Here is a 27,840-nt window from a genome sequence, read left to right on the forward strand (position 1 = left end):
AAAATGTCTGCCCGAGCCGCAGCTGCTTCCACCAAGGTAAGCGCGAAACCGCCGCCGGTGACGGGGAGCGCGGGGGTCGCGCGGGCGGCCGCTTGGCGGCCCTCCCGGCAGGCCCGAGCCGCCGCGCTCGGGGACCGGGCGGGGGCCCGGAAGGGGCGGCGCGGCCCCCAGGGGGCCCCCGCCCCGCAAGCTGCCCGGCGCGTCCCCCGCGCGCCCGGCGCGTGGGGAAGCGCGTTTCTCGCCGCGGGGGGCGCAGGCAGGTGTGGGGGCTCCCAGGCCCGGCCGGCCCCGTGGCGCCCCCGCGCCTCTCGCGCCATCCCGGGCTCCCGGAGGGGGGGGGGTGTGAGCGGCGCGTGTGCGCAAGAGGGGCCGGAGGTGGGCTGTGGGGCGGCCCCGGGGGCTTCCACTCGCCCTCGTGGGAAGCCCATCGGCGGAGCGCTCGGGGCTGTGCGCCTCCCTCCCTTCCTCCCTTTGTTCGGGTCATCTGTCTTTATTTGTGAAAGGTCTCGCACTTACTCCGGCTCAGGAAGGGGTCAGGGAAACAAGCCGAGGCTTCCCTCCTGGGCGTTCTTTTTCGAGGGGGGACATTTGTGCCTGCAGTTAAAGCAGTTGAAATCCTCAGACCCGGGGGCCCTGTCCCTCCAGCACAAGCTCCCCATGCCTCCTACCCCCAGACCTGTTGGATAAAACTGCATTTCTACTCAGGCAAGTTTCTTTCCCCTCCTTTTGGGCGCCTGGTTTTTAAGGTGCTATTTCTTGACTTGCTTTTGAAGTGCACGGGAGCAGATTCTCAGTCGTTTCACTGCTGGATGGAGTGGGGGTCGTTATTTTGATAAAGTTTGTGTCTGCATCTTGTCGCTTGATACTGTGCATGTTTACTCAGAGGTAAGCCCCACTTGGCTTTCTTGGGCAGGCTTTGGATGAATGCCACGATCCTAGATAGGTCTACTTGGGAAAAAGTTCTTTTTTTCCAGTGGAATTTATTCCCGGGTAAGCATGGCAGGTTTACACTCCCAGTTTGTTGTAGGATTAAAAAAATACAAGGAGGATGCACAAATTCTGCCCTATAATTTACCAGCTTTATTCCCTTTGAATAGTATTTTCGAGCTGGAAACTTCACCCCAGCTGGTTGTGTTGCTGATGAGAAAGCCTGGCTGCGGACTTGCAGTTCTGCCTTGTAGCAGTTGCAACAGAAAATGTTTGCTTTGGCAAAGTTCAGCTCCCAGCTAAATTGCACGTTCCTGTGTTTTAATTCAGGGTGTGCATGGAAATAGTTTTCAAACATAGGGGATGTTTATGTGGAGGCCATTTTCCCACTCCAAAAGGGCATGTCCTTTCTCAGGAATTTTTCATTAGGAATTTCCGAAACTGAAACAGCAGGTTTGGCAGTTCTTGACAGCCAGAATCTCTCAACAACTCCCTGTGAATCAGCTGGGCTACTGCAAACAGCTTTGGGTGGTGCTTGGCAGCCCGGAGAAACTTCATCTCCTCTGTAGGTGTATATGATACAGCACAGGTGTCGTGGGGCGGGTCCTGACGGCTGTGGCGTTTCTCCCTGGGAGGAAGAGGGCGGCCTTGGCGCATTCAACAGGTTCTTATGCGTGAATCTTTAACAACTTGTGGGGGAGTTTCTTTCCTGTTCAGAAGGACAACCTAGTCAGCATCTTCCTTCCTTTGGAGGCATGAGTCTGTGGCTCGCTTCCTGTAAGCAGCCTTGCTGGAGAACTCCCTCAAAGTGTGCTCGCTTGAGAGAAACTGCGTGGTTTCGGTCTGATGTCATCCTTGGTATTTGTTTCTCACCTGAGCCCGCAGTGTTGCTGCTTGGCACTGACCCTTGGCTGTAGAAGTGGCACTCCGTGGCATTTGTGAGAACTTCTCCTATAAGTTTTGGCTAGAGCCCTTTTGCATGGCTTTACTGCCTCTGTGCAGAATGCGATCAACACCAAAATGTTTCTTAAGGTTGTGCAGTTTGAAAAATAAGAATGCTTTCCTGCAACAAGGTTTAGAATAACTTTCTGCCAGATGGTTTTGTTTTGGGTTATCTTGAGTAATGTGTGAGGGACTTTTTAATGTGCTTGCTGTTGAAAACCATGTTTCAGATTTTGCCTTATGAGGAGTGAGTTGCGGGGGGCAGGTTCCCAGAGACCTAAATCGAGTGATGCCTAGAAATCTGAAATACTTTTCATCTTTGGCAGAGGAAAAGCAAACCGTGATGCCGTTGAGGGCCAGTTACCTCTTGCAAAGAAAAGCAAATGTCAAGAGAGGTACCTACTGCCTTGCCATGTAGATATTGGGGTGGGGGAAGTGGTCTTTTGGGGCTGTTGTGCTTGATCATTGTTTTGAAATAAAGAATTTTGTGATTCTTCCTGTTTTTCATGGTGCAATAAGGGAAAAGGGTTAATTTAGAAACTCAAATGCAGTGGAAGGGTGTATTTGAACTGCTGACTTCAAAGCAGCGTAACCAGGGTGAAATTGCTTTAGCCTCTCCCGTACATGTGGACATAATGGGAGAAGAAAACAGAGACTTGATGGTTTTAAAGGGTGCTCAGACAATGTGGAGAAAAGTGGGTGCAAATCAGTTCAGGCCAATGGTGTCAAAACCTCTTGCTTAGCTTTCCAATGGAGCTCCATACAGCTAGAAAGTTAAAACAGCAGTTTATATGGCTAAATTATGTCTAAAGTAATGAATGCAGATTCTAGGATCTTCTTTTGTTTGGGTATTGGTGTGGGGACACTTTGCAACAAAAAAAATAAATTGAATTAAGTTTATGTGGAAGTTGTTTGTCTAAAAGAACCCTGTAGTATTTGTGTTGCATTTCAGTTGTGTGTTTCTGGAATCAAGCCAGGTGGCTTAAACATTACAGAAATGAAAGGCATAAACAATGAAAATGGAGAAAAATGTTTTTGCCTTACTATTGTTACAGTATTTACATGTGAGAATCTGTTGCTAGTGTGACTGCTTGCAGACATTCCTGGGTTAGTATTGGATTTGAATATTAGTGTATGAGTGTTATAAGTGTTTTGATCTTATAATTTACTAGTAGGGTGCTGATTATTCTGAATTGTTACTGAAATGTTCTGGGATGGTAATAGGAATCAAACAGTTGCTGAATAATTGGGATTTCACAATATATATCTCATGTTGAGGACTGAGTATAGTTTGAGTGTAGCTTGTCATTAGATCCTAGATTGTTGCTGAACTGTGGGTTATTGTGTTGTCCGAATGTAGCCATGATAACAAATTGTGGCTTGTCAGCCACGAACAGCCCACAGTTCTCAGCCAACAACAGGTTATGTTTATGGATTCTTTGTGGATAATTAACCATTCCTGGCATAGGTTGCTCATTGGTGCAGAGAAGAAGATGCTTCTAATTTGAGTTGGTTTTCTGATTTTAAAAAAATGTATTTATGTCAGTGGTTTCTGGGGAGACCCTGACCTCACCCATGTCCCTGGTGATGGCCCTGCTTGAATATTTTAGACCTGAAAAGGGTTGAGGCCTAGTCATTAATGTGCAATTTTGCTTCCAGGGGGAGTAGTAGGAAGTTGCTCCAATTGGCTGCTTTGCTTTACAATCAGAATTGTGAGCACTGAATTCCACAGGAGATTGTTTGGGGTCAGTTGTGAAATACATCCACGCCACTGCTTTCTTGGAGAGGCTTTGTAGTCTGAATATTACAACTCTGCAGCCCAAACATGGCATTTGCTAGCTCAGTGTGGTGTCAGCGTGCTGAATTGGTGTGCTCCGCTTTGTGGAGCTTTTCATTGTTATATCCTTTTTATCTAGATATCCGGGACAGAGAATAGGCAGCACACGGCCAGTAAACCACACCTGCCCTGTTTCTAACTCACCTTGGGTCTAAGGGGAAGCATAAGATGTAAACTTCATAAGGATGTTGTTCTGTGAAAAAAATTCCTCCTCCTCATCAGTTCACTTGGCCTGGCAGGGTTAGTTGAACTTTCGTTTCTATGAAAGTTCATCTGACTCTCAGGTGATCTTAGAGTGAAGGCCAACAGCCCATAGTGCAGTGGAAATAATTTGAACGTACTTTCTCTGCCTTGGAGACAAAAATTTTACAGGGAGCTTATTCTCAAAACTATTCCAACTACACTTTATGAATAAGGGTCTATTTTCAGCCTAATTAGTCTGTTGTCTAGTAAATTAAGAACTTTTTCTAGTAGCTTTACATTATTCATGTTCTCATTTGTTTGATGTTTTCTGTTCTGTGTGTTCAGCAAAGAGAGCTGGTTTTGATAACTTTATATTGGTGAAAGCAGAGGAGAATGGCTTCTTTATTTATTTATTAAAACATTTTTATGCCTCCCCATTCGCCGAAGCCTCGGGGCGGCTTACAACGTTAAGTTAAAAAATAATTACAAGGAAAAATAGCAGTTGAGGTGCTGTGAATAATGGAACTGAGAATTCCGCTTGATTGTACAGGCCATAATTCCCTAGATTTGGCACAACTACGGGCTCATTCTGATGCCACTTTTTTGCACTTAGAAGTTTTGCACAGCTCCCTAAAGCTTAAATCTTGCCCATGGCATGAGCAATCTAGCCAGATCCCAGACCGGTTGAAGGGTTTGGCTGCAGAAACTGTGGTTGGAGTTAGTGATGTACACCCATTTATGACCTGTCCTGGTTGGTGAACTTTGAATTCTGAATCTCTGTATAAACATCTTCATGTAATGGTGTTTTGAATGATTTACAAAAACAAATAGAAGAATCTTCTAAGAAAAGATGTATTGTATGCTAACAAAAGAATCACAAAATTAATCAATGCCTTTTCTGTATCAGCACTGCCAGTTTCTCATTCTTGGGCAGGGTGTGTGAAAAGACAATGCAGTTTTTATTAAATGTGGGTTGTCATGTCATCCCAAAAGCTTATTTGCAAACTCCTGTACACGTTTCTCTGTAACTTGGCAGAAAGCACTACATGTTCCTAATGAACTATAAGAGAGTAAGAAAAAAGTAACTTCCCTTTATTCACATCCCCGTCTCCCTTCCAAATATGAATTTTGCAGCAGTTAGATTCTAGCCCATAGCATTTTGCAGCAGTTAGGTTCTAGCCCATACCATCTCTGGGCAATGACCACACAATCTGCAGTGTTGATATAGATTAAAATTCCAAGACTGGCTTCCATTGTACTGAAGGAGAATGAGGTTTTTAGAGGAATCTCTAGAGCTCCTGTCTGATTCTTCCTACAAGTGGGAGTAGCTAAGCAACCCATGGATCTTCCTTTGATGTTTTGTTTAGCATGACATCTGAACTGGAAACTCCGGTTTGTCTCTTCATAAGGCAACAGCAAACCATGGACTGTTGGTGGTTTGTTTAGCCATGCCCTCTTGCAGAAGGAGCCAAAGCAGGGAGTGGTTCCGCTGTGCACACACCTTGTAAATTATAAGCTAGGACTCCTTGCAAGCTGGTGCAACCCTCAATTTCCAGGTATGAGTCGTGTGTGGGTACCAAAAGGCATAAAGGAATTTTAAGACACTATAAAGACAAATCATGGTTTACCTAGTTGTGAGCACTGCAATATCTCATTTCAGGGGCTATTCAAGTACATTAAAAAACAAACTTTTTATAAACTTTAAAGTGTAGCTATATGGCTGTTTTAATGAGTCTGACTGTTTTTATGTGTCTCCTTACCACAATGACTAATGGCTGCAATAATTGTTACTGTGTTTACAGTGGATTAGGACTATAGATTATTGGGCTTGGAGGTGGGGGCTCAATGAATTCATATGTTAGACCGAGATATTTGCTTCTGTCACTGGTATATTCAGTTTTTTTGTGCCTAGCAGAAAGGATTTGTTCCACAGGAGATAAATTGTGTGAACACACAATTTAAAAGGGTGCATTCCTGATACTCGCAGTGTTCCTTTTTTGGCACCCGACAAAAACATTTTTGATACTGACTTATACATCTGCATTGCTTGATAGACTAATGTCAAAATGGTTCATATATAAATATTAAAAATGACATTTAAAAGTACTATTAAAAGTAGTTTCTACTACAGAAGCAATAGAAACCACATTTCAAATGCATGATTAAAAACAATTCTGAGTATAGTAACCGTGCGAAGCAATTTGTCATTGCAGTTGTTGATTTTAACCTGTTTTGTTGTGCAAGCTGCTCTGTAAAAGGTTTATTTCCAGGAAGCATATGAATCCAATGCGGTCTCTGTGTTGCGGGGCTGTTTTTGGATTATGTCAGGCTGACTGCGAGGTTCTTGTGTTGGATGGCCCGGATGTGGGTGCGGACCATGGAATTCGTTGTGTGTTTGGGGAGAGGGCAGCAGGTTGGCAGGCCTGGGGCAGCTCTCTGTGTCTGAGAAGGCCCCAACCAAATGCATCGTTTATATGCAGTCTTTGTCTAGTTTCTCTTCAGTTTTGCAACTTGCTCCAGGCTTCTCTGGAGGGACTGTTTAAGCTGTGCCTAGCAATTCCTCCAAGTGCTTTTTTTAAATGTTACATAACAAGAAACCGCTGCAAATTAGAATATGGCCTTAGTCACACTCAGGACCCTTCTGGCTGGAGAGATGCTTGTAATGTATATGACTGTTTAAATGTGTATTTCAGCCTAGTCCTCTGTGAGACGCAGTTCCCAAGACACCGCAATGCTAGCAACTTAGAAAAATTCTAGTGAATGTCGGGATATTGTAATTGGCTGAGGAACTGTGGTTGCTTGGTTCTGTGCTGCATTACTTGCTGCTAATCATGCTCTTTACGGCAGCGCTCTGGAGTCTCCAGCAAAGTCTTGATGGATCTCAACTTGCCTTGGATTCCATGGTCCTAACACCACCACGTTGTATTGGCCCCGGGTGTTGCATCGCATTGAGCAAAGTCGGATTGTACACTTTGACTGGTTTAACCAGTGGATTTATAGGTTTTAGACTTAGGCTTTTGGTTTATTCATAGGTTTATAAATTTATAGGTTTTAGACTTAGGGGAGGTCACTGTTTCCATGGGGTCGGAGCTGAGGAGCGGAAGGCTAAACCTGTGTCCTACAGTTCTCATGACAAATCCCCCCCATGTACACCTTCTCTTAAAAAACCTCAAACCCCCAATGCACTTCTCTGCTTCTGAATCTGTGCCTTTATCTTCGTGTGCAGCTTTGTCCAGGAGTCTTCATTGGATTGTCTGTAGATACACAGATTTCTCTACGGATTTTTAATACAGTTCCATCGAGAAGTTGGCTAACTAGTTTAACATCCATCATCTGGAGGGTTGTCCTACAGGAACCGTGGTCTTGCTTGACTCTGGTTGCCTGGACTTCGGGTTGAAGGCACAACCGCTGGAGAAATGGAATTCTGCCCGTGTTTACGTCGAAGGAAGCCCCACTGAGCTCGGTGGGATTTGCTTCCAGGAAACACGTACACGATCTTAGAGAATATTGCGGCTGTTGTCCTCTGCTGCCAATAGCATGAAAGGACTTTAGTCTACTAGCTTTTTATCGCTCAGAGTCCTTCATGGGGGAGGGGGGGACTGCTGATTGTCTGAGGCTGGCTTTGCCCGGCGTGTGACGATAGTCTTTCTGGAATGTCTTGTGCCGCCGATCATATGACCGCTGAAATCAAGTTTGTGAGTCAGTGAATTTTGCAAGAGCTACTTTCTGCTGGAGCGTTTTGCAGGTTTCCCAGGTGTGTCTCCTGCCCTCCCTTTCCAAGCCCTGATGATACCGCAGGTGATAGGGCAGCATCAAAAAGATTTTAATTTCTAACAGTCTGTATCTCAGGCCAGCTTGAGATTTTTCTGACAGGAGATGGTTTACTCATTGACCATGAATATTGGTATTCCTCCTCCCAGTCTTACGAGAAAGTGCAATCTCTCCATAGATGGGACAATTTGGGGTGGGGGGGTTAAGGTGGAAAAGCACCAAAATGCCTGCACAGACATATTTGCTATTTCTGTAGTATTTCACTTGTTTTTTCTTACCTTTTTAAAAATAATTCCTGCTTTTCCGAAGTCAGGACAGTTTGCTGATAGAGGGCTAAGGAGAAGGTCTGGTTGTTTAAGCCATGGCTATGAGGCATGGTAAGAGGGCATCTGGCAAGAGCTACCAAGAAATGAAACCCCCTCAAGGTTGGCAAAACGGGTGGGAGAGAAACAGACCAGAAATAAGGGAAACAAGTCACTCGTTTTGCTCAACTGCAAAGTTATTCCTGGTTAATGCAGCAAGCCATGGTTAATATAAACCATGGCTTAGTGTTACATGTGAATGTAGCCCATATTAAAGCTTTCCCCCAGCTCTCTGTTAATCCTGCTGCTTGTTTGGTTTTTTGTTTTTTCAATAAGGCATGCAGGAAACCTAGGGAAGATTGATTCTCCCCGCTCCCAAAATGAGCGTCGGTACATTAACTCCACAGGATTTTAATGTCAGGGTTCTACTTTGAAGCACAGGAATTCGGAAATTATTCTGATGGTGCATTGATGTAGCTAGGCAAAGTTACACAGAAGTGTCATACTCTTTTTTTCTCTGTTCTCTCAAGTTTTGGCTGGGAGGTGGTGTTTCATTTACAAAGGCCATGTCCTTAAATAGCAAATAGTTCCTGTTTGGTTGGTGAATGGCAGCTCTCATTTATTTCATTTTATATTGCCCAAGATTATCCGGGCAGTTTACAACAAGTTAGCAACAAATAAAACAAAGAGCATAACAAACACAACACAACAGTAAGACACTAAAACAATAAAACCAATACAATCACAGCTGTTGCAGTCCAGTCGGTATAGCAGTAGAACAAACATGCAAAATAAAAAAGCTAAGATTAAAATATTGGGGAAGTAAAAAGGTTTTCGCCTGGCACCGAAAAGAGTAGAGAGTGAATGAGAAAAATCCGTGTTTTTTAATTGATTTTTTAAAAATTTCTGCATGAGAGGGGAAATGGGGAACGGACCTTAAAACATAAATACGAGTGCAGTGCAAACGTGCTGAAGTCCATCATTCATGGGCATCTCTGGGATTTCTTCACACCTCCCACTGAAAAAACAAGATGGCGTGCATGCATTTTCTTCCCAGTGGTTTGGATCGCCGTGAAACAGGCTTCTGTTTGTACTGAAAACTGTGGGTTCAAAGGAATTACTTAGTTGCAGTGATGCTCACACTCTCGGGCTTGGCCTTTTGGCCAGGTTTCTTGTCTTGCACCAGAATTTCCACGGCAGCCATTTTGTGGTGGTGCCCAGGAGAGTTTTCAAATGGCCAAAGATGAGCCCAGAGAGGTTGTTCTGCTCTCTCTTTGCAGTATCTTATCAGAGCTGGTGTAGCATTGTAGCTGAGCAGCTGAAATAGCAACTTGGAAGAGCCCAGACAAATCATACTTGAAGTCAGACAGGGAAAATTAAACCAGTGGCTTTCTCTCGCCATTTTCAACAAGGGGAGAATAGCACCAGCCACCTTTGGTACGTGCTAAGCCAGAGGTCTGGGGGTGCGGGGAGGGGGTGGCTGTTGGGACCAAAAGTCCCTTTCTGGGAAAGGAGCTGTTGAGCAGCGTAACAGGAAGGCCTCTGCAAAAATGGTTGACTTTCTAAGTTAACCATAGCACAGAAGTCCTGTTTATTTTGCATTTTTGTGGTTGTGCAAACAGTTAAGGTTTAAGAGTGTGGACAGTCAGCCAGAGTCCCTTGCTTCTGCAAATATGTGCTCGTTTCAGTTGCAATACTTTTACGAAGGAGGAAATCCTATTAAAGACAGTGGGAATTACACCAGAATAAGTATGCATAGGATTTCTATGTCTTAAGGTATTGGATTTAGCTTAGTGCCGTAGTGTGTGTGGGAGAGGGAGAAGGAGAGGGAACTAGGTAGAAACCCTACATAATGATTCCCCTTAACAGAAGCGCATTATATAATGCAAAAAAGTATATGGGGTATTGTATCGAAGGCTTGCCTTATGCTCCCAGTTTAGGTTGCAAACATATTTTATTGCTTATAACAACTCGCTATGTGCACTTGCTTTGTGAATATAAATACTAAATTGATCAAATCAATTCGAAATTGGATTTGATCTGCTCCCTCCTCCCACTCAGATGTTTTAAGACAATTGCTTAACAGTAACTTAATTGATGCTGCAACCAGTGAACAGGAGCAGGGAACTCGGTGGAAGTCCCACTGGGAAACCGGAGTCTTGTGTTGCTTTCTGCAAACTGCTTCTTCTGAGATTTGTGTATCCTGGTCCTGCCAAGCAGAGGAAATATTTCTATACTAGGAATTTCCAACAAATCTAAACGAGACTAGAAAGCAGTTTCTAAGACTCACTGCAGTTGTCTTGGCTTACTTGGGAAATGTTTTCTACTGAACCATTGCTGCCTTTTGACATGGTTTTTCCTTTAGGTTTTGGGTGGCCACTGGCAGATGGGTTCTTCAGGATTGGCTTTGCATTCTTAGAGGTGGGAAACAAGTTCTTTTTTTCCCCTCCAGAGCAAGCTATTTTGGATGCTTCACCCCAGTAGCTGCAGTGGGGCAATGTTGCAATCCAAAGGAGGCAAATACTCTGGCACAGATTTGGAAGCAGGTTTGTAATTGTCGTTGTTGTTGTTGTTCTCAGGATTAGTGCTGCAAACATGTGTAAAGGGCACAGTAAGTTCACATACATGCTGTTTTCGCGCGCCACATCAGGTAGTCTTGGCCAAAACAAAATGCCTCTAGAATCCAGCCCTAAACGAATAGCAATATTTGCACCTGGATTTCAGCAGAATGCGAGTACGGCTGATTGGATCTCAGCTAGTGTCTTCGCCAAGCCGGCTTCACCACTGTGAAGATAAAATAGCTCTCTGGCAGGTAGCAGTATATCCCTGTTTCCTTGGGATACAACAGAAGGGACACCCTAAAACCCCCAGTTCTGCCCCCCTCTGTTTAAATTCCTAAGCCAGATGTGTTCTTTAGTGTTTCTTTCCCTTGTTCGTCACACACGCCCTTCTGACAGTCACCCTGCTTTGGGACTGACCGCATCCTTTGTCGGGTTTGAAGAAAAGTTGAACTTCAGGCATCTGCCTTCTCCTGGCACTCGTGAGTGGGGGCCGCGGCTCCTTCCGCTTGATTTGCGTGCGCTGCTTCTCTTCCCTGGCATCCCCGTCTGGTCAGCTTCAGCCCAGCCCGTTCTGTGGATTTCTGGCCCCTGCAAGGCTCTTCCTCTCACATCCTTTTCCTGAGCTGCTGCGGCTGCATTCACAGCTGGGGATGGGGTGCCCGCATTCCCAGAATTGCTGTTCCCCCTCGCTCTCGCATGAAAGAGACCGTTTCCGCTTGCCAGGGGAGACCAACAGTTTTAGGCAGCTTTACACCCCTGTGCAGGCATCCCTTTCCCCCCTCCTCAGTCAGGGGGCAGAGAGTTCCTTCTCAGGAGTGCGCTGCATTCTCCCCAAAGCGCATTTGCCTGTGGTTGCAAAGGCGGTGGGGGAAAAGTTGCAGAGCCACGGCTGAAGCGGACGCCCCCTTTCTATGGTTTATGAAATCGGGGATGACCAAGTGATCGGGGAAAGCGATCGGGCGTTGCACTTGCTGCAGACAACGGCTGTGTTTTGTCCCTGCGCCAGCAAACACTTGGAATTGTTTGCAGAAATGTGCCTGGATACAGCAGGACAAACTCCAGTTTGCTTAGCAAGTGACACGCTGTGAGTTTCTTTCTGGCCGGTTCCCGTTCTTGAACCACACGGTTCTGTAGCTCTTCCTTGCAGGCTTCGGCTAGCTGGATGTAACTCGTGCCAGCCCTCCCTGTCTCAGGATGTTGGAATACAACTCCTATCATCCCCCAGGCGCTCCAGTGAGCATGGCCTTTAGCTGCTCTACCCTGTTGGGCTGTCAGCTTTTTGTACAAGATAGAAAGCAGGCCTGCAGCGGTCTTAATGAATGTTTCTGCTCTGAAATGTACACCATGGAAGCAAAAATATTAACAATACGGTGCTTTTAAAGCTTTTCTTATCTGCTTGGCATTCAGACCAGCGCATTAATAGCACTCACAAAGGCCGAGGTTGAGAATGCCTTTTGACCAAATGAGTTGTGTAAAGGAGAGTTGGGGAAAGCAAAGATGCCTCCAGAACACCCCCCCCCACAAACACACGCGCACACACACACACAGAGACACAAGCAAACCAAGGCAGCACAATAAAGCTCACAATGGCCTGATTTGCAAACAAATTTAAAGCAAAGAGGTCCAGCTTTGTCACTAGTCCAGCTAAGAAAAGTAGCACACATTCCTAAGAGAGAATACTTCAATTCACCTTTCTTTTACGAAGCTAAAGAGATGCCAAGTGGCTGAACTGATTTGCTTACTGACAGTGTGGAGCCCTGATTCTCCAGGTGCTGTGTGGCTAATGAGGTGTGTGAGTTGGCCTGAGGTATTTAAAAGGAAGGCCTGCGTTTTGTGGCGCAACAGCTTCTGCCAACTGCACCCTTACCAAATACTGGACAGGAAGCAGTCCTTATTTTGGGTCAGTTTCTTTCAAGGACACTATTAAGGCCCGCCTCCTCCAAACTGGGTGACCATCAGATGTTTTGGACCAGTCTGCACCAGCTCCAGCCAGTGGCTAGGGTTGCTGGGATCGCAAAAGGCTTGGAGAATTGGGGAAAAAAGGGAAAGCCAAAGGACCAAAGTTCATTTGGGAAGTGCTAAGCATCTTTGTATCTCATTGTGGGGAGCACAACTTTTTACTTCCAGGGAACTGGCTATTTCTAGGGCTTCTGGTAACCAAGACACTCTGTTCTTGGATTTTATTTATAAAGTATGCAAACTGCTTTCTAGAACTTTTGTGTCACCCTGCTTTCAACTAAAACAGTTATTTTATGAGCAAGTTCCCCAGTGTTGGAGGTTGCTAGCTCAAAAGATTTCGTGTCGTCCTGCATGAGGCAGGATTGCCGATCGCCAGTCCTGAGAGGTGGGCTGCAAGAAAGAAACAGGTTTACCAGGATCAGTGGTGCACCGGAAAAGGAGTGTGAGCAAGTCCTCCCGCTTCCGAAGTTGCCCGCTCTTGTTTTTATGCCAGTGCTCGGCTTTTATGCCCTGTCCTTCAGTTTTCTGGGCGATTTTTGCACTCTCATCTCCGTTGACACGTTTAGTTTGTCCCCAGGCTTGGGAGTTGACAGCATCTAAAACAGAGTGCAACTGCCATCAAGTGAATGTGTTCAGGTTCCATAAGTGAGCCATTATGCATTATGTACATTATGTGTGCTGGAAGCTGCCTTCCTTCCTGGCCTCGGGCTGCAAGAGGGGTTGCTGCTCAAACCTCCATGGGGCACCCCCTGTGTGGACGCCTTCGCCCATCTGAGGCCACCGTGAGACCTGCTTGGGAGGCAGTGGACTCCATGGAGCTGAGCTCAGCTAGCCGGGGTTTGTTCCGAGCTCTCGGCTTGCCAGGGAGATCCCTGCGGCTCTGAGCAAACGGGCTAGAGAGGCAATAGGCTGCAACACGTGTGCCGGATGCCAGCTCCTGCTGCACAGTTTTGGGGTCACTTGCCTTAATCGGTCTTAAGGGCTCTCGTGTACTTGGCCGAGCGGCACCCGTGGCAAGGTTATTTTTTGGCCGTGTAACTCGTCTGGTGATGGAGCTCGCTGGGTGGCTTTGGGCCCGTGGCCGTGGGAAATGAGGACATGGTTAGCCAAGTGTGGCCTTGTTTTTTGGAGAGTCGTCTAGTTAGTTCCCTGTGCGACTCACTTCTGATGCGGTTGCAGGAAAAGAGCTCACGGAGGTTACAGGATTTGAGAGATTCGGGCATTAAACAAATTGATGATTTCATAAAGTACTGGATTATGAGGCTACAAGATTAAATGCAATCACAGGGCAAGCGTGAAAGAAATTAGAGAGCGAGATGTTACGGTACCCAAAAAAAATCCCCCCCCCCCAGCAGAGATCCATTTTGGCTTGCTGGACACACCCCAGGTTAAAAAGACTTTTTCGATTCAGCAGCTCTCTTCTGTTCCAATATATCTATTGACTATATTTAATCCCTTTCCAAACCTGTGCACTAGGCAGTTTTGAAATGATCCTGGGAACCGACTGGCTGTGCCATTTCTCATTCCAGATAGCATTAGCCCCTCTGCCTTACTTCCTCCCTTCTCTGCCCCCCCCATGTCTCATCTGCATATTAACTAGCCTGTTTTAACTAGGAAACAATTGCTGCCTATTTGCTTGGCCTCACATGAGATGGGACTCTGGGTTGGATCAAAGAGCTGTTTCTCTTAAGAAGCAACTCTTGCTTCGACTGCCCACGCTCGGTTTCTGTTTTGGTGGCGGTGCGTCTTCACACCTGCAGCCCCACAGGGAACGCTCTCAGCCGCTGGGGAGAAGGGACTTTGCTGTACAAGCTGGTGGTAAGGACCATGGGACTCCCCAGGGGCTGCTGGGCTACAGCTCCCATCATCCCCGGCCCGGTGGGGAGAGCTGAGGAGAGTTGCAACCCAGGAGCATCCGGCGTGTTGCGTTCTCCCCACTCCTGTGCCAAGCAGCTCCTTAGTCCTGCCATTTGCAAATTCAGCCCCCAAGGTGGCACGAGTCCGGGGTTGGCTTTGCTGGCCACCCACCCGCAGACTTTCTGCACCAGCAGCTGCTCCCACAATTGCAGCAGGGCAGTTTCCACTTCTTGAAGATCGAGGCTGGGGCGTGGGGGCAGGAAGCCAGTCTCTTGCACCCCTCCTTTGTTGCCCTAGTGGAGGAGAAGCTTGCGCTGCCTTTGTCCCTGGGGGTGCTCTGTGTTTTTGGCACCCGTTGGGTTCAAGGCAACGCACCCCCCCCCTCCTGCAGCTGGGAAATGCAATAAACTCCCTTGGTTTGGGTTGGGGATTCTTTCCCCCTGCCCAGAGACTGTTGCTGGTGCTAAATAAAAGTCGTTTCAGTGAAATAGTCTACAAATAGTTTAACAACACACCTCTGAATGTCAACTGAGGAAGAAGTCCTATTGCGTCTAGTGGTGCTTACTCCCAAGTAAGTGCATATAGGACAGCAGCCTTTACAAACATTTTATCCTCTGCAAAGCTGCTGGCCACAAGATGTGATTTAGACCCACAGTCTCTGCTTGGCTTGAAGTATGAGATGGTTCTGTGTAGGAGTCTTGGAAAATTGACTCTGCTGAGACACTGAAAGGGGTGAAGAATTGTGTGTGTGGGGGGGGGGATGTCCTTGCTATTTCACATATGTGCCGGGCTGAAATTGAACACTTCAACTGTAAATTATTATAATCTTCCCAATTGCATTTTTAAGAGTTCCTTTCTTGTATTTGTGGTGATCTTTTAAAAGATAATCCCAGCTCCATCTGCTGATATTTACAGAAAACAGCAGATTTTGCTTTCGAGCAGTAATAGATATTTGGGAGTGCAGTAATAGACTTTATTTATCTCTAGGTCCGATTGATCTTAGCGGGATTTGCTGGTGGCGGCGGCTTCTAAATCACTCCTGATTACAGCAAGTGCAGTTCTTGTGGTCAGAGCAGAAATCTTGCAGTGCAGTGTGAAGGGGAATCGCGAAAGCTTTGAAATGTTTACGTTCCTTGATTTAAAGCTTACTGGGAAAGTATGTCCCTGTACATATCTTTGAAACCACCTCATTGCCTGGTTGTTTACTGAATATCTTCAGGCGATCAAGATGGGAACTTCCGTGCTGGTATCAATGTTTATGCCCAGGGGATTGTGGAGAATGGCCTGATGCATTGTTCTTAGAAATGGCAGCGTTCCTGTGAAAATGCCAGCCAGTTCAAAGTGACTTCCCAGCACCAGCTTCAGTTCTCGCGGCCCTCGGTCCCATGTGCATTCATCTCTCCCAAGTATAAGTTCTTCCCAGCTGTGGCCGGCTCCCGGGAAGGCTTCCCCAACTTCTGTAAAGGAGACAGCATTCCTGATCTATTATCGGATCGAAGCTGAATTTTGGGGATTCCTGTGTTTCGGGTCAGGCTTCCTGGATTTGGTGCCTTCCTGATGGAATGGATTTCTTCTCGCATCACGGCCAGTGGTCGAGGATGTTGGACATTGCAGTTCAAAACATTTGCGGGGGGGTGTCAGGGTTTGGAAGGCTGCCACGGGCTGGCAGGACGGGGAGTTGGCCTGGGCTGAGAAGAACCTGTGAATATGCTAGAATGGAGCTTGAAGTGCTCAGAAATTTTTGCATTTTGAACGGGTTCCAGCAGGGAGTGGGCAAGGAAACGGAAGGCACCTGTAAATTTGCCAAATGCAGGTGGCACGCCCCCATGTTTGTGCCACAGGTCATGTTTTAAGAGAGGCACTCCTGCTGTTTAGCAGAAAGGAGAATGAATTTTCAGAGACGGTTCCGTCATCGGGAGCTTCTTACCTCTTCCTGCTTTTATTTTGGGTTTTCTGGGGCTATCCATGGTGGTGAACCTATTACCATAGATAGGTCCTGTTAACAATGCTGTGGGGCTGTTCTGTTTGTTTATTTATTGTAAGCCCTCCTGAGATGTTCTGTAGGGGACAGGGTAGAGAAGCTTTTAATAAATAAATAAAGTAAATAAAATTAAAAAAGTTCCAGTGGATGAGGAATCCCACTAGTGAACTGCAGCCTCCCTTGGCAGTCACCCATCAGTTTTGTAAGCGCCTATCCAAAAAAAGCGATGGCTTGTCATTTCAACACAAAAACCTTCTGCTTAACTAACTGGGATACTTGTGATTGTGATTGAGCCACAATTGTGGCTCAGTCTTGCAGCCCTAGATTTCAGCCGGATCCTTATTGTGTTGACTTGTGACACCAGAATACGGGGAGTTTGGTGTAATTAAAACCCCCCTGGGCATCTTCTTGCAGTTATGAGTTGCTGGAGTTGCATCCCTTGAGTTGCAGATGCTGTGTACCGCCGAGTGAGCCTGCGCAGCCGGTAAATGTGGTTATTGCATAGACCAGGTTGGCGTCAAATTGAGGCTCCGGCGCACTGGAAACAGCAGCTCGGGTCGTGCGTGGAGCAGTTCTTTGTCGTGGTCTCTGTGCCTCAAAGACTGATGCACTGCAGAAACCAGGAAGGGCCGGATTGTGGCTCCCTCAGGTCCTGGGAAGGGTGCGGGCCAGCGACACGTGGAGAGGTCTCACTTTCCACAAGTGGTGCTCAGAGCATGGCAGTCCATGCTCGCAGAAGCCTGGCCGGTCGTCGGATGATGGGCGAGAAAGCCATGCAGTTTGCCCCATTCGTTGCATAGCTTAATGCCATCCTTTTGTGGCTGTTGTGTCAGAGTTTGCTTTTGTATTGCAGTCGTAGGAGGCGGCCTTGTATCGGACCGCACCAGTTGCATTTCCACCAGTTCAGGCAGACATTCTTACCAGGAGTACCTGGAAATGCAAGAGATGGGAAGTGGGACCTTTTCCTTCTCAACAGGTGAGGTAGTTGTATCTGTTGTTTTGCTGTTCTGGGTGACTTACTTGGCTGGAAGATGCAAGGGGCAGATATTTTTAGAAATAAACTTTAAGACTGTTTTTGCGATGCTAGGAAAGGCGGGGTGTTAGAAGTCCTACTCATCTGGGCGAATATAGGTGTTAATGGGCCTTGTTGTACTTAGCCTCAGCTTATTTCCTATAAAACCCGATGCTTTTTAAGCAAATTCGGGTGCGCACTGTTGTTTTGATAAACCAGGGAGAAGCCTGTGATTATCCAAACACTCAGCCCTGGAGATGGTGAAAGGGTTCCCACTGGGGAGAAAGAGCTGTTACTTTTTCTGCAAAGTGCTGGCCCATCACAGTCTGATTAGCTTGCTGGACAGTTTTCTGCAAGCTGCCGTTAAAAATGCCGCGCTGGAGGAGGATGCTTGAAGCAACCGCCTGTAAGCAGAACTGTTCCATTTCCCACAACCGCCACGGCCCCTGTTGACGATGGCCACTGCCCTTCCGCAGGCCTGTTTGTGTACAGCAGTGCCTTCAGAACATGCTTTGCAAGTCTCTTCGTCCTTTTCCTTGCCTTTCCTTGCACGATTCTTCCTGCCTTCGCAGGATTACCCCAGAAGCTCACAGATCCCGAGAAGTGGAGGATGTCAGAGGATGCATGGATGGGAGGTGTGCGCTGTTGGTGGAATAGACAAACCCCCGCCCCCCAATAATTCCCCTGCTCTCGCTTGCTTGCCTCCCTCTTCCATTCTTGTAGTTTCTGAAACTGCTGGTAAATGCCTGACAGCTTGTCTTCCTGCTTTCCGAAACATCACACACGTGTATGTGCCATGCATGCATTCCCCCCCCTCTTCCCCCCCCCCCCCCCCCCCCCCACTGCTAGACCGGAGCTGTGGCCTGCCTGAGGTGCCGATCCATCCCTTCGTGGTCTGGCCCTGTGCCCTGCCCACAGAGCTTCTGGTGGTTTCCCTGGCCCTGATGTGTGTTTCTCGAAACGGTTGAAAGGCCTCACCCATGGCTCAGTGACGGCAATAAGCTAAAATTTTGGCCAAAACCCTTTTGCTGCCGGTCCCACCCACCGCAAGAATTTGGCCCCTCTCCATGGGGCATAAGAGCCATGCTGGATTCGACCATATGTTCCTCTCGTCACGCACCCCATTGCTCCAGGTAGGACCAAAGTGCCTCATCTTGCGTATCTGCTCATTCGGAGCAACAAACCAAATGCATGGCTTGGGAAGAGCCAACGCGGGACAGGAAGGTGGTAATTCTCGCTACCTGTCGCTCTGCCGTCCTTGACCCAGAAGGTTCCATGACGCCACCATGCCGAGTCACCATTGACAGACCCTTTCTACGTAGATGAGTCTCATTTCTTCGCGACCTTTGTCACATCCCGTGTCAGACAATTCTGTAAATTACAATTTGTGTTAAGGCCGCCTTCCTTGCCTGTTCTAATGCTAGAGGAGAGACTTAGGTCGTGGGCATCCTTCGCTTCCAGGTTCAACCTTGGCATCTCCCACTAGAGGGGCGTAAGGCCGAGAGAATGGGAAAAGATCCTAGTTGAAGCATTGGTGAATCGCTTTTGCCCATAGCTGGTAATACCAAGCTGGGTGGATCATGCTGTTAGCTGGCATAGTGTGGCTTTGTACATTCATAGAAGGCGTCTTCCAAGCATCTCTCTTCTAGCTTCTCTTCTTCGTTTACTTTTTGGCTGTCACGTGGGGCGGGGAATTTGGTTGGATCAAGCAAGGCTTTGCCTGTGGTTTTACATGCACTATTTCCCTAAGATGGATCGTTGTGATTTTTGTATGCTGGAGGGGCAGGTCCCCCTCCCTCAAAAGATTTTAGTTTGTAAGCAGTGCTTACTGGGATCCCACTTCAAGAAGACTTTCCATCTCACTTTTAGAAAGCTAAAGCCAATTTCTTAAAAGAAGGTATCTGAGCACTCGTGTGTGTTTCTTCCAGAGAAATTCATTTAAAGCATTTCTTTCCCATGCTAAGCAAAAGTCTCAGAAATGCATGCTTAGTCATGAGATCACTGCGTATCCTGCACTATAAACTTCTGAAAGACATTGATCGTTAAACACAGAAGGAATGTAGGAGTCAAAAGGTGAAAGTCACATGGCAGTTGGATCTTTTCCCTTGAAGAAACAGACACGTTGAAATGAAGCTCACCGGCTCAGTTGGATTTTGATGAAATATTGGTTCTTCTTGTGTCTGCCTTCACCAGGCAGCACCTGTTTCAAACACCACATGTACTAGGAAAAGATGAGTAGTGTGATCATGATTGTGCGAGGCTGAGGATACATGAAGGGCGCAGGGTGCCTCCTCTTTTTGTTCTGCAAGACTCGTGGAGCAGGAGAAAATAAATTCTTTGTCCACTTCTTCCAGGAGCCTATGGAGAGAATCAAAATGAGTCTGAATTCCCGTGAAAAGCCAGGAATTCAGTGTGATCCAAATCAGAAGAAATGAATTCATTAAAGACAGAGTTTTTCCACGGCATATTAAACTGACATGTTTGCTTTGGAAGAACAAATTGAATATAATTAGAACCTGCAGTTCTTCTTCGTAGGTGGTTCTTTGATCCCTACAGGCAAAATTAATTGCCTTCACTGGCAAGATCCCAAAACTTGTCTGAGTGAACCTGGCTGTGGAGTGGAGCTGAGCGCTCCTAGTAGGACCACCTGCCCCCCCCCCTCCCCAGAGATGCATTTGCTAGAAGGATTTTGATCGTTCACCCTAGAAACAGGCAAGGAGGAAGGAGCTCATTCAGGTTTGCTCCTTCCTGGGATTGCTCCTTCCTCCCTTTTGGCCCTGGTGGCTCAGAGTGCCTTCCAGCAGCGTGGGCTGGTGGCCCTGCTGGGCCCCTACCTGGGCAGGGACAAGCCTGTCTTCCGTCATCTACGCCCAGGTCATCTCTAGATTAGACTAGTGCCGTGAACTCTTTGTGGGGCTGCCCTTGAAGACAAAAGCTGAAGCTGCTGCAGAATGTGGCAGCCAGATAAATAGGCAGCACCCAGAGGCCCAAACATACAAGACTGGTTCCGGCCCACTTGCCTGCATGCTTCCGGGCCCAATTCAGGGCACCAGTTTTAACCTATAAGCCTGGCACGGCTTAGGACCACAATACCCGTTGGAGCATTTCTCCCAACTTTTTCGAAATGCCTGTGTCTTCCTCTAGGGATGCCGCGTTTCCAGGCAGTGGGAAGCACTACCTAGAACCATCCAAATGGTTCCCAGCACCCATCAGGATCCATCTCAGGGTCTTGCCTGCAGCACGAGCTGGGAGGGAAAATGGATTTTTCCAGCAGTAGGATGCCTGATGCAAGGCTTCCTCTAGGAATGTGAAGTATTTGGGGGCTGGCTTGGTCTCCTTTGGACAAAGAGGACCTATTTGTATTGCGGAAGACCTTTTGGAGAAGGGGGGGTGGACGGAACCACCTGCATTTTTGGCTCCCGTTGGGGGGCGTGGCTGTGGGCACAACCTCCAGGAGCACCTACACTCTTTACCTGAGACTTCAATCCTGCAGCACTTCCGTTGCCGAACGCTTCTGAGCTGAGCTCCGCGGCATTTACTTGTGCAGGCTGTACCACGAACTGTGTTCAAGCCCTGCGAATGGAGAGAGGACTTTTCCCTGCTTCTGCCCAAGTTGAGAATAAGTCTGGTTTAGCATGTGCTTCGCTTAAGCCGTGTGTTTGTGTGTGTGTGTGTCATAGCAGATCTTTTGATTGATTCCTCTCCTCCTCCTCCTCCTCCTCCTCCTCCTCCTCCTCCTCCTCCTCTTTGCATGGTCTGCTTGGCTGTATTTAAAAGCTTGGTTGGAAGCAGTAGAGCCAGGACTGGGAGCTCTCCTTTCCCTGCCCCCTGCGGTTGCTTTTATGTCTGAAGCAAGTAATGAGCTTCCTGGACTAAGAGGCTGATGTATTTAAAATGGGTTTTGCAGCTTGGCCCAGCCTCTCGGAGTGGCAGTGCGCTGGCATGCAGATTAAATCTTGTGTCGGAAGGAATGTGGGGCCGGAGTCGCTTCTTGGCTTCTTGCAGCAGGTGCAATAAAAGGCCGGAGACCTCGGCCGGAACGCGCATCCCAATTGTCCGCTGTGGAATTTGCTTCTCCGACGGGGCGGGGGGGGGGGAATTCTTGAGTTAATTTTGGAAGCAGGGATTAATGGCGGCGGCTGCTTCCATGGCAACTGGGGGGGCTGGATCATTTGTTTATAAGCACATGTTGGAGATATATTAAGATCCTCCTTGTGTGCGAAAGTGTGAATTGGTTTTGCTGTATAAGCATCATAGACTGCGAGGATCAATTTAGTCATGGAATATAATCTCTTCCACTGGCATTCCTTGGAGCTATTTTTAAAAATCTACAGTACTATGCTAAAGTTAAAAAAGTACTGTAGCACTGAACAGAAATTGCTTTTCCCAGGCCAGGGTTTAGAGGATTAAAATTCAATGCAAGGAAAAACTTGCAAGGCAAGAGCAGTAGAAATAGCTGCTGGTAATAGTGTCAGGGGTGGAGGCAGTAAGCCCACAGTCCTCCCCAGCAGTTTCATTTCCCATCATCCCCAGCAAGCATGGCTTTGATGGGATCCCTTTTAGCACTTTAATGAAATGCTGTCTCTTACGCTTCAGATGAGAAGGATTTCTATAGTAAATTCCTTTCTATCCATTCTTAGGTTCTAATTAACAGTGAACACAATATTCAAAATACGCCCATCTTGCAGCTCCTTAATGCATCTTTGCATGTATTACTGCACTGCCCAAGAGCCAAGGCCTTCTGGGTGGTGCACAGCGATTATTAAAGTAAAATAAAATGCAGTCTAAAATGTAAATACTAAAAACCATGCCATTGCACTAATTTAAAACCAGATTTTAAAAAAACACACCACTGAGACGAAGACAGGTCCATGCAGCTAGGCCTGCTAAACCCAACGGGCAGTACCCTCACCCCATCTGCTCAATTCCAGGCGCTGGATTAAGTTGCCATCCACCAGTCAGGTCATTAGACCTTTCGGCTTGGGATTCTCCATGCAGATGTGATGGCATCTCTCCAGGGTTCCAGGCAAGGATCTTCCCAGGCGGTACCTGCAGATTGCTAGATTGAGCTCCGTCTCTTCCACACGCAAAGCAGGGATCCTGCCACTGAGCCCTGTAATTCAAGATGCTGGGGCTCCCACTTAGAATGGGCCCTCTGTGGGCCTTTACTGTTGGGGAATCGTGTTCAGGCAATATGGCAAAGTAGGACAACCCCTTTTGAGCCATGGTTACACCATCCGAGGTGGCTTGTTTTGACCTGTGCAAAAGGATCTGTAATTGTCAGGTGCATGTGGTGCCTCATTCCCTGCAAATCCCAATTATTTTCCCAATATTTTAATAGTTAATTGGTTTTATCCTTGTTTTTATCGTCATTTACTGGGTAATGTGTGCTGTTTGGGTTTGTTGTTGGTCTGTTTTTCGTAAGCTGTCCAGGGACACTTAGTATTGGGATGGCATACCAAAGCTTTAAAGGAAATAAATAAATTGGGCATTTTGTTTCCAAGAAAAAGTGAGTCTCCCATTCATGCCTTTAAAAAATCGTCTAGACTTTGCTTGAAATGATTTTAACTCCTCACCTCTTCAGAGAGCTTTACTTGCAATCTTTCTTTCGCAGGTGATTTGTGAAATAGCGCACAGTCTAGAGCTGTTCAGTCACATCAGACTCGTGTAGGTTGACATGTTTTGCAGGGCTTCATTTAGAAATCACTTCTGTTGGCAGAATAAATCAAATCGTTTTGTCTTTCTGGTGATGGAGCCATATATTTGGCTCTCTGTCCGATTCCTCTTGCTCTGGTTTTAAACCCTTTTATTTACATCTAAACGGTTAACATTTTAATACTACGTTTCATCGTACATGGTGTTGGGTTTTTTTTTTTTTAATTCCTGTGACCAGGAACAGAGCTCTGGCTATTGGGTGGCATCCAAATGTGCTAAATAAATTCAAAATGCACTCAACTGTTTAAATGTTCGTGGTTATTGTCTCTGCCTTTTCCATTTGTGATGCATTTTGATCCTGAGTTTTGTAAACAGAGCAAAGCAGTGGCTTCAACTTATGAGGGACTAGAGAAACATGACTAATCACAGCAGCTGCGTAGCAGCAAACAATTCTGGCTGAATTCTAACAGTTCTGGAACACCTTTTAAAGCTGCTTTAACACTTGGCCAAAACGTACTTGGAAGTTTTGGAACATTGCATTGTTCAGAGCAGTAGCTGGAAAAAGTTGGATTCTAGGTTCTCTTTGCCCCAAACCAAAGGCCCAGTGTAAACCCAAGAGGATCAAGACCTTTCCATCCCTGGTCTGGGTGCATTTGAGAGGGGTGGGGGGGGGTTATGTAGCGAGCTACTGAGTTCCTTCTTGTTTAGAAACAGAAGCAGAGCGAGTCAGAAGGGGCCTCCCGGGCCATCTAGTCTGACCTCCGGCTCCGCTCACGCCATGCCCACCATGTGGACATCCAGCCTGTCCTTGAACACCCGCACCGAAGGGGCCTCAACGACCCCTTGTGGAAGCCCATTCCACACCCTCGGGGTCCTCACTGTCAGGAAGTCCTTCCTGGCACCTAAATGGAGCCTTGGCTCCCTGAGCTTTGCTCCGTTGGAGCGCGTCCTGCCTTCCTCTGCAGGGGAGAACAGGTCTCTCCCCACCTCCGTGTGACACCCCCTCACATACCTGTATGGCACCAACACACAGTTCAGGCAGGGAAAACTTGAGGTGCTGCACGTCAGATAGCTTGAGCAATAGGGACGCCTCCACCTCCATCCACCTCTGAGTGTCCTGACTTTCACCAGGTGGTTGGAAAGATGAGGCACTTCCCATGCAGGTAGCAATTGTGTCGTTTGAAGTGTTGTGTACAGTCTGTATCGGGATCCATGTCTAGTGTGGCTTCAGCCCTATTTTTTGCAAGCCTAATTGGTCGTAAAAAAGATTGGGTGCGTTTGAGATGGTGCCACTGCAGTATATTTGGAATTATTTTGTGAGAAAGTGGGAAAGACTTTCTTCCCCATGTCTCTTGCCATGGGTGTTACAAAAGTAGATTTTGTTTGGAAGTGTTTGGCAGGTTATTTGATACAACTCTTGTGAAGGCTCCACTTTCTCCCAGTCCACCGGAGCAAAGGAGAAGAGGCTGATTAGACAATCTGGTAACTGGGAAGCTTCTGGCCATCGTCTTCACTTCTTTAATGCTAACATAATGAATTACAGTTTTTGCGTACTTAACTTGATTAAGATGGCTTCAGAAAGTTAAATGAACTCATTCCAATCCACTAGCTAATTAATTGAGCCGTTTCTTTAAAAACAGACCCTGGAGGACTTCCAAAGAGGATCCCAGTTTTGTTGTGAAATCACAATAAAAGACCATAAGTTCAATCTAAGGGGAACTCCTTTCGCCCAGAACTCATGGGGGAAGGATTGCAAGTTGGACAGAACAGTCCTCTGAAAATGTGAATGGGAGTATTTTCACTTTGGTTGCACAAGTAATACAAGCACACGCCTCTGGTCTGTCCTAAGGATCTTTGGAAACATGAGTAACAGTGCTTATGAATGGCTTTTGGGGGTTGTCCAGAGGACTACCTAAAGACTCAAGAACCCAAATATAGAGGTGGGACTTGAAACCAAGAGCGCTTCCTTCCCTGTGAAGCAATACCAATCAAAAAGTATTCTTCATCTATTTCTCGCCCTTCTTAATGGATTCTGCTGGTTGGTTTGTTTTGATGGTAAGGAGAAAAGATGAAGGAAGTGTTGGGGAAAGGTGGAATGCTTGCAGCTGGAGGAATTCTGGACCAGAACTCCAGGGTCCTCGCCTCCACGCACTGGGTGACTTTGGGCTTGTCACAGACTTTCCGGGTGGTTGTTTTGAGGATAAGAATGAGAGGAGGTGGAGGAGAATTACGTAAGCTGCCTTGAGTTCCTTGGTAGGGAGAAAAAGAGGGATAAAGAAATATACATATAATATGTACATAAAGGAGAAACAGTTTTCCATTTCTGCTCTGCCCAACTGGAATCCACGATGCCTTGCAGAGAAGTTCTGAAGAAAACACAGTGCAGTTTGCAAATAAAAAGAAGGGAAATGCAGACGAAACATGCAGCAGAAATGTGTAGCACTCAAGGTAAAATAATGCCAAATAGTCGTTGTGCCATTTCTCTATTGCCCAGACAGGAAGGGAATCTGGTTGCAAAACCAAACACTTGCTAGGTAAGTGGTTGTGCCTGGTTGCTTACCTCTTGCAGCTCCTCCTTCAGTGGCCTGTATCGTGCCTCTTGCGCCTTTAGTACCTGACTCAAATATATAAACAAAAGCATACAGTTCTCTAAACAAAAATATCTTGGATGCCTCTTTGGAGAAAGCAGTGCACCAGAAACGCCATATGTGACTTGGCACATTGACTCCAATCTACAAAATTCTGCAATGGGAGAATTCACATTAAATTCTGCAATTCACATTAAAATCTTCCCACAGGCAGCCACCCCCCCCCCCCCCCCCCCCCCCCGCCCAAGATTTCCTGACTTACTGCTTGTAATTTTTTTTCTGGGTCAATTTAGAATAAGTACTGTCTCAAAGCATCTGTTACCTTGTCTGTAAAATCCCACTCACATATCGGATTGCAGAAGTCAAGTATTGCTTGGCTTCTAGGCAGTACACGGAATACACTGATTTTGCAAGTTGAAAAGTCGCAAATGCCAGGAAACTTGGAAAGTCAAAGATTGTTCCCCCAAGGTTATCTAAATCAACATCATCTCTTAATAAAATTGGGGATCCCTGTCCGATTCATTTTTATGGCAATAACTGTGGTTATTCAGTCCTGCAAAATGGCGAAAGTTATTTTGCGCTCCGCTCTTCTGAAGCTAAGAACTAATAATCGAAGACTTAGAAACTTTGCTGCTTTTGTGAAATCAGGTGTTACTCTCCTCTTTCCTGAAAGCACAAGAAAGAAATGCTGGGGGCCTGTATATTCAACATGGTGTCTTCACCAGATATTTAGCTGTCGAGTAAATTCTTCTGTCAGAATCAAAGCATTCTACATGTGTAGTCATGTATCCATATCATGAACCTGAATGCAAATATGTGCTGAAAGTCTTCATGGGACCCTAGTATGCATCACATCTCGCCTGTGTAGGACTTTTTCCATAGTTGTCCATAAGCTATTAAACTCATATTTATGTATTTAATTAATTAATCAATTCCTTTTTATGCCTCCCAATAGCTAAGGCTTTCAGGGTGGGTAACAAAAGTTAAAATTAAAAGTTAAAGTTAACTTAGATGTTAGCACATGCACAAACGTTAATATAAAAGAACAAACCCGTAATTTTAATTGCTGTTATTCAACACAAGCATAGCAGCACTGCAAAAGGAAATGGGATATATAAAAACAAAGTTAAAGTTAGATTTTTAAAACACTGGGAGAATACGAAGGACTTCACGTGGCTGCCAGAACGAATACAGAGTTGGGGCCGGGCAGACAACTCATTCCAAAATTTGCTTCTAAGGCTCCCTCATCTTGGTATGGCATAAGAGGTTCTTGGGAAAAAGGACCTCCTTTGTTGATAGGTTTTCGTTTCTGTACCAGAGTCATACTGGATTGCTGAATCATACATTCCTGGTTAAGTCCCTGAGAAACAGACTCTTCAGGCACCCACACTGCATATGGATAGGCTAAACCTTTTTATTCACCATTATTTTGAAGCTGATTAGGTTTTAATGTGGGTTTTATTTTACTGGGCTTAGTGGATGCTGTGCTTCATTTTATTCTGTTTTTATTATAGCCCATCCCGAGACTGTAGTAGTCGGATGGTACATAAAAGCTATAAATAACGAACTATGGATGGTACCTGATGATTCTGCATTTGTCTCCTGGTATCTCCAGGTAAAAGGATTTGGGGGAACAAGGCTGGGGATGATCTCTGCCCAGTCCCTTTGAGAGAGACTGTGAGATGAAGTAGTGACTACAGCGTGGAAGCTTCCTGCGTCCATCAGTAAATATGTAATTTAGTCTTAATCACTGGTGATTACAAGTAGTAATTCGGAATCCATGCTGGTTGAGATGGTATCCAGGTCAGATAAAAGGAAGTCCTCCTTCAACCAGAACGTGGGTAACCTCTGGAATGGGTGTCTCCAAATGGGCTCTAGCCAAATTAATGAAGGGTAGGACTGTCAGTCAGCTTGGAGCAGTTATCTCTGCCATCAAAAGCTTCTGTGTGGCAGTGAGTGGGGAACCCAAATGGGAACTTGCTATTAGGGTTGCAGCTTTCCACCGCTGTCTGGTTGGCCCATGGGGTGCGCAGTCGGAGGCACAAGCTCTCTGGAATCAGGCACTTGGTTCCATGCGGATGTGAAACGAAGAACGGACAGGGAAACTTCTGTTAAAAGGCAACCCGCAGATAGAATGATACAACCAGTTTTGTGCCAAAGTGCGCAGATAATGGGAAGTGGACCAATAAAACTATGGAGGGAGTTTATGACCCTCCCTTCCCCTAATAGAGCGAACACTAAACAACGGGGTGACAGTGGATTTCT

General features: G+C 46.5%; 1 protein-coding gene across 10 annotated transcripts in view; it reads left to right on the forward strand.

Annotated features, from left to right (window-relative positions):
- Positions 1-6: 6 nt before the first annotated feature.
- The window catches only part of TJP1 (tight junction protein 1), a 103,874-nt gene continuing 76,040 nt past the window's right edge, over positions 7-27,840 (forward strand). For all 10 annotated transcript variants that reach the window (XM_044438553.1, XM_044438556.1, XM_044438555.1 and 7 more), the window contains exon 1: positions 7-36. The gene's annotated coding sequence lies outside the window, so the exon portion shown is untranslated. The remainder of the gene's footprint in view (positions 37-27,840) is intronic.

Source organism: Varanus komodoensis, unplaced genomic scaffold, assembly GCF_004798865.1.
Source record: "Varanus komodoensis strain SLA01 unplaced genomic scaffold, ASM479886v1 scaffold33, whole genome shotgun sequence".
NCBI classification, from domain to species: Eukaryota; Metazoa; Chordata; class Lepidosauria; order Squamata; family Varanidae; genus Varanus; species Varanus komodoensis.